Here is a 13,509-nt window from a genome sequence, read left to right as displayed (position 1 = left end):
CATCTGGAAATTTATGGTTCACGTATTGCTGAAGCCTGGCTTGGAGAATTTTGAGCATTACTTTACTAGTGTGTGAGATGAGTGCAATTGTGCAGTAGTTTGAGCATTCTTTGGCATTGCCTTTCTTTGGGATTGGAATGAAAACTGACCTTTTCCAGTCCTGTGGCCACTGCTGAGTTTTCCAAATATGCCAGCGTATTGAGTGCAGCAGTTTAACAGCATCTTTAACAGTACATTTAAAAATGGTTACAGTGCTAAATATTACCACAAATAAAAAACTAAATTTAAAAAACTCTACAAAAATTGGTTAATGTGAATCCTATATCTTTGTTTTTATTTTTCAAAATGGTTTTGGCTATTCTAGTCTCTGTACCTTTCAGTGTACTGTCAGCTACATATTGGCACTTGTGGAGGGCATTTGCTGTCTCCCTCTGTGGGGACTTAATCCTGTGCTGCTGCAGCTGTTGATCTTCAACACACCCTGAAGGGAGTTCAGGGTGGAGAACACTTTGTGCCCCAGGAGAACTGGTGGGACAGGTCTGATAGATATTTTCAGGAACTGGTTCATGATCCCAATCCTTGCATCTCCTCATGTCTCAAAAAGCACTAAATCCCTTCATCCCTTCATGATGACATCAGCCCCCCGTAACTAGCAGAAAACCTTTGGTAAAATACGTGCTTGATTACATTGAACTCCCTCTTCATCAAAATCATATATATTGACTTTTCCCCATGACCTCTTTGGAATTTCTCAGAGCTATTGGAGGTGCTATCTCCCAGGCTGCAGTCCTCATTTTGATACAAATAAAACTTAACTCGAAGCTCTCACATTGTGCATCTTTTTTTTTTTTTTAAATGGTGACTAATGAAGTGACTCAGAGTGGACTTTCCTCATTTGCTTGGGCTCTATGAGGAACCAGAACTTTGATATCAGCAGTGTCCCTTTGCACTTATCCACCTCCTCAGAGAGTCCAGATGAATTTAGTCATGTCTCTCCTGGTTCTCAGATCTCCCATATTGGTTGATGATCCTGAATTTTATTTGATGGTGGAGCAGGTTATTTGCCCCCTTCCAGGTGGAAGACACTAGGGGGCAGGCTCAGCTGAAATATACCAGGGCATACCCACTCATGGTATAGACACTGAGTGGGGCTTAATTGAAAGATATCGAGGAATACCTTCCCAGTTAAAAGATACTTGTGGGGGGCTGGTTGGAAAGATACCAGGGAATACCCACCCAGTGGAAAGGTAACGGGGAGGGGGAATCAGTTGAAAAAAAACCAAGGTTGCTCATTTGTAGGAGACTGAGTGGTCTTTGCTGAGTAGTTAGGTACGAAGCTGATCTGATGCTTTTCCTCAGTTCAGGTGCCTTAATAAAATTTGTCAGGATAAAAGTGAAGAGTGAATTTCATCCATGAAAAATTCAACTTAAACTGGGAAATAGAGCTTCTCAAACGCAGAAACAGGGGGTATCAGAAAGCAGCCCTAACACTCCATTCAGGGTTATGCAATGTACAAAACTTATACTTGCAAGTACCTACTTAACTGGGGAAATTACACTAAAGGAGATCGCAACCTAAAATGTCCAAACTGAGGTTCTTTTGATATTCCAAAACTGATATTTTTGCACATATAGTTAGAAAAAGCTGGCTGTAAAAGCAGACAGACTGAATGGAATGCTTACTTTGGTATCTAGAAAGTTCTAAAAGAGGAAACAATAGAGTAACTTCTTTCCAAGAAACTAGCAAGAAATTGCCTGAAACTATATCAGAACTAAAAAAGGCCACTAGCATTGACTCTGCCAGGTCCAGTGGGAAGTCACCTTTGGGGTATTTATGCCATTTGACTTTTGACTTCTGGGGATCTCTTTGTTACCGTCTTGGGGAATTTTTTTGCCATTTGGCTTTTGCCTTTTTATTTGGAGTGTGACTTCTGGCTGGTTAGGTTCTGGTTTGGTTTGGTTACTTTGGTTTGAGCATGCAGACTGACTTGAGTGTGCAGATATCTGGTACAAACTGCTCAAGCTAAAACGTGAAGTGCTTCCTAAAGGTTCCACACCTAATTTGGGAACATTTTGGGAAAAACTTTAAATGACTGGTCAACCTATAGCTATGATCCAATGACAAAGAAAAATGGCCTAAAAATATCATATCTTTGTTGCCACAAGATGGGAAAATGGACCCACCTCTCAGGAGGAACAATCCATGCTGGGGACCAGTCTGACCTTGTTATCAGGGACAATTTGAGCAAATATTGTTTAAATTTTGGCTATGATACCATGACCACAGGGGAAAAAACACAGTATGGCCATGATATTAAGACTCTGGAGAAAACTAGTTAAAATGAAATCTTTTTGAAATTACAAAACTGGTTCTTCTTGCATGTACAATTAGAGAAAACTAACTTGTTGAACTAAAATATGCCTAGGAGAAAGTTTGAAGTTAAGTTTGTTAAGTTAAGTTTGAAGTTATCATATCCTTGGAAAACACAGTCCTCTTTTGCCTGAGACTTCAGCCTTGGGCAAATTAGTTGAACTTCAAGTCGAGTTTTAAAAAAAGTAAAGAAACATTTTAAATCTCAAGACAAAAACTATGAGATCTCTGTCTGGTTTATGTATGTCTCAGTGTGTCTTTGTCTTTGGATGATATTGCTGAGGTTAATTTGTAAATGAGCTGTAATTTAATTGGCCTAAAGAAAAGTAAGCACTTACAAAGCAAACAATTATAAATACAGGAGAAACTAAGCTGAGTGAATTTCAGGTTCATGTGAACTGGTAATTCAGTATCAAATTAATACTTGGTTTTAATGTTTGTTTGTTGATGTATGTGTCGGTATGGTCAAATAAGACTACTCTATCTGTTACAAATATGTCAACAAGAAAAGTAACTCAATATGGAAAACTTTAAGAAAACTAAAATTCATGTTTCAGTAAAAGAAAGTGTGAGGAATAAACAAATAGTGAAAAGAGTTATGCATAATCAGGATTTCCTGAGACTGGACGGAGTTTAGTTGGGTAAACAAATCTTGTTGGGAATAAGCTAAGACTTGGATTTGGCTTTTTCTTTCTGCTCAGAGAGGAGTTTTATGAATGCCATTTTTGATAACAGATTATATGAATCTCTTTGCTTTTAAGTGATTTGAGATCTCTGGTTAATTTGATTAAGAAATAAGTATTGTCTCATAATGACTGATCTTATTTAACCAAGTGTTTTAAAACTTTTTGACAAGCTTCCCCAATATCAAATTTTAATTAAAGTTCTTCTGATTTCTAGCTAATTTTGGGATGCTTCAGAGGGCCCCTGAAACATCCCAAAGAGAGATATTAAACTAATTAAGTTCATTTGGTATGTTGAATTGCATGGAAAGTATTGTCAAATGAGTAATAAATCTTCTCAGGCTATATAGTATGGTGCATGTGTGCTAAGTCGCTTCAATCATGTCCAGCTCTTTGCAACCTTATGGACCGTAGCCCACCAGGCTCTTCTGCCCATAGGATTCTCCAGGCTCTTCTGCCCATAGGATTCTCCAGGCAAGAATACTGGAGTGAGTTGCCATTTCCTTCTCCAGGGGATCTTTCTGACACAGGGATCGAACCTGCATCTCTTACGTCTCCTGCATTGAAAGGCAGGTTCTATACCACTGGTGCCGCTGGGAAGACCTAGATAGTATGGTAAATGTTACTAATATAGATATCCTAGAAATTACATGGAGTGCCTAAAATTCTGATATGTCCTGGTAAAATACTATCAGTCATAATTCTAGTTACTATCTTCAAATGTTGTCACAGTAGTACCCAAGTTTCAGATTTTAAGCATGCCTTAAATCTTTTGTCATTATAGACAGTTATGGTTTCATTATGATGCTTTTGTAAACATGCTTCCTCTTTAAGATTTATAGAAAGGACTTTTGGATAAATACAAGTTTCTGATTTTTAAACCATAATGCTGAGCTGGGTAAAAAATTAAAGAATTCTAATGGGAAATCTGATGGTTTCAAAAGATGAACAAAAGGACTGAATGAACTGGTGAATATGCTTATAACTTTTATGGTTTCTATCTGAAAAACTACTGGTTTGAATCTGTGTTTTCCCTCAAACTAATTATGACTTACAGTAATTTGGCAAAATTATATACTTTTGTAAGCAAAATTGAAACATTTACCTTTTCTCTCTATCTGATACCTCCAGATATTGGAAACTATTAGGTTCCAGTAGTTTTATCAGATAAGTTAGGAAGGCTATCTCACTAACAGGTACAGAAATTTCAAGGAATTTTGGAGACCTGAGACCACTTCATGGGAAATAGATGGGGAAACAGTGGAAACAGTGTCAGACCTCATTTTGTGAGGCTCCAAAATCACTGCAGATGGTGACTGCAGCCATGAAATTAAAAGACACTTACTCCTTGGAAGGAAAGTTATGACCAACCTAGATAGCATATTCAAAAGCAGAGACATTACTTTGCCAACAAAGGTCCGTCTAGTCAAGGCTATGGTTTTTCCAGTGGTCATGTATGGATGTGAGAGTTGGACTGTGAAGAAGGATGAGCGCCGAAGAATTGATGCTTTTGAACTGTGGTGTTGGAGAAGACTCTTGAGAGTCCCTTGGACTGCAAGGAGATCCAACCAGTCCATTCTAAAGGAGATCAGCCCTGGGATTTCTTTGGAAGGAATGATGCTAAAGCTGAAACTCCAGTACTTTGGCCACCTCATGCGAAGAGTTGACTCATTGGAAAAGACTCTGATGCTGGGAGGGACTAGGGGCAAGAGGAGAAGGGGACGACAGAGGATGAGATGGCTGGATGGCATCACTGACTCGATGGACGTGAGTCTGAGTGAACTCTGGGAGTTGGTGATGGACAGGGAGGCCTGGCGTGCTGTGATTCATAGGGTCACAAAGAGTCGGACACGACTGAGCAACTACACTGAACTGAAGTTTGTTACTGAAGCTTATCTCAGTAATCTATCTTTGGATGAAGATCAGATGCCTCATGACCTGCAACCAAGACTGGAAAAAGATAATTTAAGGGATTTTCTCCAACCTGGAATGGAAGGACTTTTTAATCAGGTACTCTTAACTGGCTCATGCACAGTGAAACTGAAGGGAGATTGACTCTTTTCCAGAACTACATATGAGCCTTCCTAGCAACGTGGGACAAAATGGTCATGAAATATCTCCCAAAGTGTGGTCCAATTTATTACCAGGAGGCTGCTACTGCTGCTAAGTCGCTTCAGTTGTGTCTGACTCTGTGCGACCCCATAGACGGCAGCCCACCAGGCTCCCCCGTCCCTGGGATTCTCCAGGCAAGAATACTGGAATGGGTTGCCATTTCCTTCTCCAATGCATGAAAGTGAAAAGTGAAAGTGAAGTCGCTCAGTCGTGTCCGACTCTTAGTGACCCCATGGACTGCAGCCTACCAGGCTCCTCGGTCCATGGGATTTTCCAGGCAAGAGTACTGGAGTGGGGTGCCATTGCCTTCTCCAGGGACGTGGCTAGTTAATCCCAATCTCCTTGTTACCAGGAGGAGACCCTGCCAACTACAAATCGGTGCTTGCTGAGGGAATTTGCCGGAGAAGGCAATGGCAACCCACTCCAGTACTCTTGCCATGGACGGAGGAGCCTGGTAGGCTGCAGTCCATGGGGTCTCGAAGAGTCGGACACGACTGAGTGACTTCACTTTCATGCATTGGAGAAGGAAATGGCAACCCACTCCAGTGTTCTTGTCTGGAGAATCCCAGGGACGGCAGAGCCTTGTGGGCTGCCATCTATGGGGTCGCACAGAGTCGGACACGACTGAAGTGACTTAGCAGCAGCAACAGCACAGGGCATTTGCTGTCTGCCTCTGGGGGGACTGAATCCTGTGCTGCTGCAGCTGTTGATCTTCAACACACCCTGAAGGGAGTTCAGGGTGGAGAATACTTTGTGCTCCAGGAAAACTTGTGGAACAGGTCTTTAGATAGATATTTTCAGGAACTGATTTCATGATCCCAATCCTTGCATCTCCTCATATCTCGAAAAGCACTAAATCCCTTCGTGATGACATCAGTTCCTTGTGACTAGCAGAAAATCTTTTGTAAAATAAACACTTGATGGCACTGAAATCCTTCTTCACCAAAATCATGTATGTTGACTGTCCCCTCAATCTCCTCAGAGCAGTCTCTCAGAGCTATCTGAGGTACTGTCTCCCTAGCAGTGCATTGTGCATCTTTTTTAGTCGACAATACACTTTTCAAATAATTTAATTTAGTTAATTAAGTTATTTTGGCTCTGCTGTGTCTTCACTGCTGTGTGGGCTTTCCTCTGGTTGCAGTATGTGGGTTTCTTCCTGCAGTGGTTTCTCTTGCTGCAGAGCATGGGCTCTAGAGGGTGCAGGCTTCAGCAGTCGCTGTGTATGGGCTCAGTAGTTGTGGTTCCCAGGTTCTGGAGCACAGGCTCAATAGTTGTGGCGCACGGGCTTTGTTGCTCCATGGCATGTGGGATCTTCCGGTCTTTTGTATTGGCAGGTGGATTCTTTACTGCTGAGCCACCAGAGAATTCTCTCTAGATACATTTTAGATTTAGCTTGTCCATACATACAAAGAGTCCTGCTGGAAATTTGGTTTGTGCTGTGCTTAGTTGCTCAGTCGTGTTCAACTCTTTGTGACTCCGTGGACTGTAGCCTGCCAGGCTCCTCTGTCCGTGGGGATTCTCCAGGCAAGAATACTGGAGTGGGTTGCCATGCCCTCTTCCAGGGGATCTTCCCGACCCAGGGATAGAACCCAGGTCTCCCCATTGCAGGCAAATTCTTTATCATCTGAGCAAGGGAAGCTTTACTGTTTCAGGCAGGGAAGCCTGGAAATTTGGTATGAATTACATAAAATTTATTGGCCAATCTGGGGGAGAATATATATCTTAAATATATTATGTCTCCCAATCTATAAACATGGTATGCTCTTCCTTTTATTAATTTTTCTTTGCTTCCTTTCATTAGCATTTTGTAGTTTCTAGCATTTAGATTCTCTATGTTTTCTTAGATCAACATCAAATCATTTCATTCTTTGGAGATATTGTAAATGGTACTGTATGAACTCAAATTTGTTCCCCTCAAATTCATATGTTGAAGTCCTCTCCCACACACATTTCAGATTGTTACTGTATTTGAAGATAAAGACTTTCAAAAGGTAATTAAGGTTAAATGAGGTCAGATGGGTGGGCCCCAATTCAATATGACTCATGTCCTTATAAAAAGAGGGAGCCATACTAGGGATGTGGCCATGTGAGAAAAGGCCATGTGAGGATACAGTGAATAGACATCCACCAATAAAACAGGGAGAGATAGGACAGGAGAAAGCAAACTTCAAACACCTTGATCTTGAACTTCATACCCAGAACTGTGAAAAAATAAATTTCTGTTCTTTTACTTACCCATCTGTGGCAGCTCTAGCAAACTAATACTATTCTCAAAAATGTCACATTCCAGTTCTTCATTGCTAGTATACTGAAGTATGATTGAATATTGTATATTGATCTCAAATCTGTGACCTTGCTAAACTTGCTTATTAGATCTAGGAGTTAAAAAAAAAAAAGAGATTCCTTAGAATTTTCTGCACAGATGGTTATATCATCTGTTAATAGGGATAATTTTATTTATTCCTTTACAATATTAAGCATTTTCTTTCTTTTTAAATTTCTTTTTCTTGCTTTACTGCACTTGCTAGAACTTCCAGTACTAAGTAAAAGTGGCTGAAAACTCCCCAAGTTTGGTGAAAAACAAAAACCTGTGGATCGAAGAAGCACAAGACTGGTAAGAGTGGATTTCTTTGCCCTGTTCCTGATTTTCTCTGATCAAACAGAGAAACACTCTGTTTGATATTCAGTTCAGTCGCTCAGTCGTGTCCGACTCTTTGTGACCCCATGAATTGCAGCACGCCAGGCCTCCCTGTCCATCACCAACTCCCGGAGTTCACTCAAACTCACGTCCATCGAGTCTGTGATGCCATCCAGCCATCTCATCCTCTGTCGTCCCCTTCTCCTCCTGCCCCCAATCCCTCCCAGCATCAGAGTCTTTTCCAATGAGTCAACTCTTCGCATGAGGTGGCCAAAGTACTGGAATTTCAGCTTTAGCATAATTTCTTCCAAAGAACACCCAGGACTGATCTCCTGTTTGATATTAGCTGTTAGGTTTTTATAGATGCCCTTTATCACATTGAGAAAGTTCCATTCTAATCCTAGTTTGCTGAGAATTTTCGTCAAGAATGAATGTTGTATGCATGTGTTAGCTGCTCCGTTGTGTCCGACTCTTTGCAACCCCATGGACTGTGGCCCATGGGGCTCCTCTGTCTGTGGGATTCTCCAGTGAAGAATACTGGTGTGGGCAGCTATTCCCTTCTCCAGGGGATCTTCCTGACCCAGGGATTAAACCCGGGTCTCCTGCATTGCAGGTAGATTCTTTACTGTCTGAGCCACCAGGGAATGAATGTTAGATTTTGTCAGATGTTTTTTTCTGCATCTACTGAGATGATCATTTCTTTTTTAAATTTGTTAATACAGCGAATTCCATATTAGAATTCCATTTCAGTTTGAAAGAGGATCAGAAACAGTTCTAGTTCACAAAGAATGGTAAAAAATACTTAAAGTTTTGCACTTGGGGTTATGTTAGCTTTCCTGGTCTTTATCATAATGTAGTCTAAAGACAACTGGACCATTTTCACATCATGCAGAATGCTACAATGGTCCTTTACACTGCTGACGTCATACTGGTTGGGCAAGATGAACATGATATGGCTGGCACACTAGAGGCCTTGGTAAGACACATGCATTCCAGACAGTGGGTAATAAACCCTATGAAGATTTAGGAAACTGCCACTTCAGTAAGGCTCTATGGGATCCATTAGGCAAGGGCATGCCACGGTATCTCCTCCAAGGTAAAAGACTAATTACTGCATCTTGCATCCTCTACCACGAAGAAGGAAGCACAGTGACTGGTGACCTTTTTGGGTTCTGGAGACAAGACATTCTTCATTTAGGAATACTGCTCCAGCCCAGGTATCAGGTGACACAAAAGGCTCTCGGCTATGGGAGGCATCAGGTGCTTCTGTATGTTTGTCTTAATTATTATTGTTAAGAAATATATAATATAGTACATTCTTTTACTTGACAAAGGGACATCTTTTTCTAATTTGAATAAAGACATGATATGTACTAGCATGTGCTTGAGATGAAACCTGTTCGATATACATGGAGAGAAAGACAAAAGTGGTTCCAGTCTGTGAGAGAAAAGATACAGGCTAGGGACTTCCCTGATGGTTCAGTGGTTCAGAATCCACCTTCCAGTGCAGGGAACTCGGGTTTGACCCCTGGTTGGGGAATTAAGGTCCCATATGCTATAGTAAAGTAGCAGTAAAGTCGCTCAGTCATGTTTGACTCTTTGCGACCCCATGGACTGTAGCCTACAAGGCTCCTCTGTCCATGGGATTTTCCAGGCAACAGTACTGGAGTGGGTTGCCATTTCCTTCTCCAGGGGATCTTCCCGACCCAGGCATAGAACCCAGGTCTCCAGCATTGCAGACAGACGCTTTACCGTCTGAACCACCAGGGAAGCCCCCATGTGCCGTGGGGCAACAAATAAGCCTGAGGGCTGCAACTAGAGAAGCCTGAGTGCTGCAACAGAGATCCAGCACAGCCAAAAAAAAAAAAAAAGACACAAGCTAAATGTCCCCAAGTCTGTTAAACCTTGGAAAGTGTGGAGGAAATAAAAGTCAAAGGCTTAAAATTTAATGTCAAGGTATCACTTACTAAACTGCGTGTTGGAGGAATTGCAGGAACAATGCAGTAATCCAACTCCTCAAGCTGCTTGGCACTCTGAAGTTACAGATGTTCTTTTAATTACAGCTTCATAAGAAACACAGATATATGGAATTCGCTTACTAATTCAACCAAGACAAGTCTTTTCCAACAGTGTCTTCCTCAGAGGTTGGGGTCCTTAAGACCTGAGTGGGAAGTGAACATTTTTCAATTATTTCTTCAAGTACTCTTTCAGTTGTACCCTTTTTCTCCTTTCCCTCTAGGACTCTGATGACACTAATGTTAGCTCTTTTGTTATAGCCCCACAGGTTTTTGAGTTGCTTTTTATTTTTTTCAGTCTGTTTCCATTTGGTTCAGATTTGGTCATTTCCATTATTTTGTATTCTATCTATTGATTATTTCCTTCATATCCTCAATTCTGTTGTTGAGCCCATCCTCTGAGGTTTTTATGTCAGTTATTGTATTTTTTGGTTGTAATATTCCCACTTGGTTCTTTTCTTTACAGGTTTAATTTCCCCACTGATATTTTCTAATTGTTTGCTGAGGCTATCTTTTATTTGTTTTAAACATATTTGCGATCTCTTGTTGAAGCATTCTGATCACGACTGCTTCATCTTTGTCAGATAGTTCTAATATCTCTGTCATTTTGATGTTGCATCTAGGGATAGTTTTTTTCTTCCTGCATTTTACAAACTGCCTGGTTCTTGGGATGAGGACTGTTTTACAACTGAAATGTGGACAGTTTTGCACTATATTGTGAGACTCTAGACCTTATTTAAATTTTATATTTTAACTGGCTTTTTCTGACACCAGTTTGCCTGCATTTTACAAACTGCCTGGTTCTTGGGATGAGGACTGTTTTACAACTGAAATGTGGACAGTTTTGCACTATATTGTGAGACTCTAGACCTTATTTAAATTTTATATTTTAACTGGCTTTTTCTGACACCAGTTTGCCAGGTGGAGAAAGTCTAAGTTTCTCACTGACCTCTGCTAACACCCAGGGATGGTGCTCCTTTTCACTGATGGGCAGAGGTGGGAAGCCTCCCTCCAACTGGGATCTCCACTGACACCTCAGGCTGCGGGTTGCCTTGTTCCCTCTGGTCCATGGTCAAAGTCCTGACTCCTATTACAGTTTCTGCAGCATCATCCCAGCAGGGAGAATGAGAAGCCCCATTTGTACTGCTGAGTGGGGTGGAAAGGCAGGCTTTCCACATGGTTTCAGCTGATGTGGTGAAATACATGAGTAGGGGCCCGGGGGAGGCCTCATCGCTAGCAGGTCGGGAAGAAAGTCTTGGCTCTCTACTTGGTTTTCTCCTGCATCACAATGGCGGGGTACTGGGGTACCTCACTGCGCCCGGGGCACAGGTGGAAGTTTAGGCTCCTCACTGGGCCTTTGCTGCCGTGAGTGCAAGTGGGGCCACAGATTCTTCCGGGCAATTTGGCTAGGATATAAACTTCTTTTGTCTGAAAGTTTCTATCTTACCAGCTTGCTCCTGTCTTGGTCTGTTGACTAGAGAGGGAGCAGGTTTTTGCTGGGGCCTTCTGCTGTTCTTCACACCTATTGGCATTTTCTGAGTTGTCAGCTTCTTCACTTCTAAATCTGGGTATGTAGGGCAAAAAGAAAACCCACAGAACTCACTGATGGGTCTTTCCTCAGATATTGAGGTCCTCAGATAATCTGCCTCCCTTTTTCAACCTTTCAGAGTCCTTCTGCATTTGTTTTAAATTATACTCAGCAGAAGGAATAGGGAAAATGCTTCTACTCCATCTTCTCACAAGTGGTAGACTCTGTGGCTCTTTTTGTTTATTTCACTTGTTTATCTGGTTTTGTGTGTGTGCATAAAGGGCTTTCCACATGCCTCTTATTTCCCCTGACGCTTGCTCCTGTCAACTTTGCTGGTGAGTGTCCCCTTCTCAGGTTCGCGCTGCTGGAGCCTGCTGCTGTGTTTCCTCTGGACACCGCACTGCCTCCTTGGACTTGCCTCCTTCTCCCTTTTCTCATTTCCATGATCTTCCCCCTAGTCAGTCAGTAAGGTCCACATGGCTGAGAGCAATGTGAAACAGAGCAGGCTCAGTAGTCTTTGTTTTGTTTTAGGAATTGGCTCTCAAGTGTGAAATGGAAAGGCTTGAGGGAAACAGGAGTTGATGCCAAGTTGACACCTTGGAAAGAGACTCAGGACAGCAAGACTGCCATGCCCTTTCCTAGGGGACCAGCTGAGGGTCCCCTAACTTAGGAGGTAGAAGAGAAGGGAATGAGGCCTAACTTGGGAGAGGGAGAGGGACAAGCATAAGAGGGTGGGTCAGTTTTTGGAGACATCTGTGGCAAAGAATGGTGAGCCCAGGTCAGCAGAGCCAGTGTAGACCCCACCCACCAGCATCCGAGTGAGTGACCACAACTGAGTCAGCTGCTACTGGCTTCGTGCCCCTGTGGTACAGAGCTGTGCAGAGCCTCATCTGATCTCCCTGGGTGGATCCCTGCCCTTTGTTGATGGGTCAAGACACTTCTTAGAAACCCTGCCTGAAACAGAAGGGGAGTCCTTGCCACCCAAGTAGCTGTGGTGCCATCAGATCAGATCAGATCAGTCGCTCAGTCGTGTCCGACTCTTTGTGACCCCATGAATTGCAGCACGCCAGGCTTCCCTGTCCATCACCAACTCCCAGAGTTCACTCAGACTCACGTCCATCGAGTCAGTGATGCCATCCAGCCATCTCATCCTCTGTTGTCCCCCTCTCCTCTTGCCCCCAATCCCTCCCAGCATCAGAGTCTTTTCCAATGAGTCAACTCTTCACATGAGGTGGCCAAAGTACTTGAGTTTCAGCTTTAGCATCATTCCTTCCAAAGAAATCCCAGGGCTGATCTCCTTCAGAATGGACTGGTTTGATCTCCTTGCAGTCCAAGGGACTCTCAAGAGTCTTCTCCAACACCACAGTTCAAAAGCATCAATTCTTCGGCACTCAGCCTTCTTCACAGTCCAACTCTCACATCCATACATGACCACAGGAAAAACCATAGCCTTCACTAGATGAACCTTTGTTGGCAAAGTAATGTCTCTGCTTTTGAATATGCTATCTAGGTTGGTCATAACTTTCCTTCCAAGGAGTAAGCGTCTTTTAATTTCATGGCTGCAGTCATCATCTGCAGTGATTTTGGAGCCCAGAAAAATAAAGTCTGACACTGTTTCCACTGTTTCCCCATCTATTTCCAATGAAGTGATGGGACCAGATGCCATGATCTTTGTTTTCTGAATGTTGAGCTTTAAGCCAACTTTTTCACTCTCCACTTTCACTTTCATGAAGAGGTTTTTGAGTTCCTCTTCGCTTTCTGCCATAAGGGTGGTGTCATCTGCATATCTGAGGTTATTGATATTTCTCCCGGCAATCTTGATTCCAGCTTGTGTTTCTTCCAGTCCAGCGTTTCTCATGATGTACTCTGCCATAGAGGACTAAAGGCCTTGTTCCTGGAGGCTCTAGGTAAGTGGGGAGAGGGGAGGCCCTCAGTGTCCCACTGGGTCCTCCTTACCTGCCAGTGTACCTGTCCCCCGCCTGTGGGAGTGTTGGCCACTACCCTTCCCTCAAGTACTGCTTCTGGCCCAGTGGGATCTTCTGGACCCAGGGGTTCCAGGCTCCACCCCATCTGGCAACCTGTGGCCAATGACCAGCTGGCCCAGGGGTACTACAGCCATCTCCTTGCCGACTGTCATGTGGCATCATGTTAGGTCCCCCTGA

This window comes from Bos grunniens, chromosome 13, assembly GCF_055505025.1.
Source record: "Bos grunniens cultivar Pamir isolate PY7600 chromosome 13, Bosgru_T2T1.0, whole genome shotgun sequence".
NCBI classification, from domain to species: domain Eukaryota; kingdom Metazoa; phylum Chordata; class Mammalia; order Artiodactyla; family Bovidae; genus Bos; species Bos grunniens.
Note: the sequence above shows the minus strand (reverse complement) of the source record.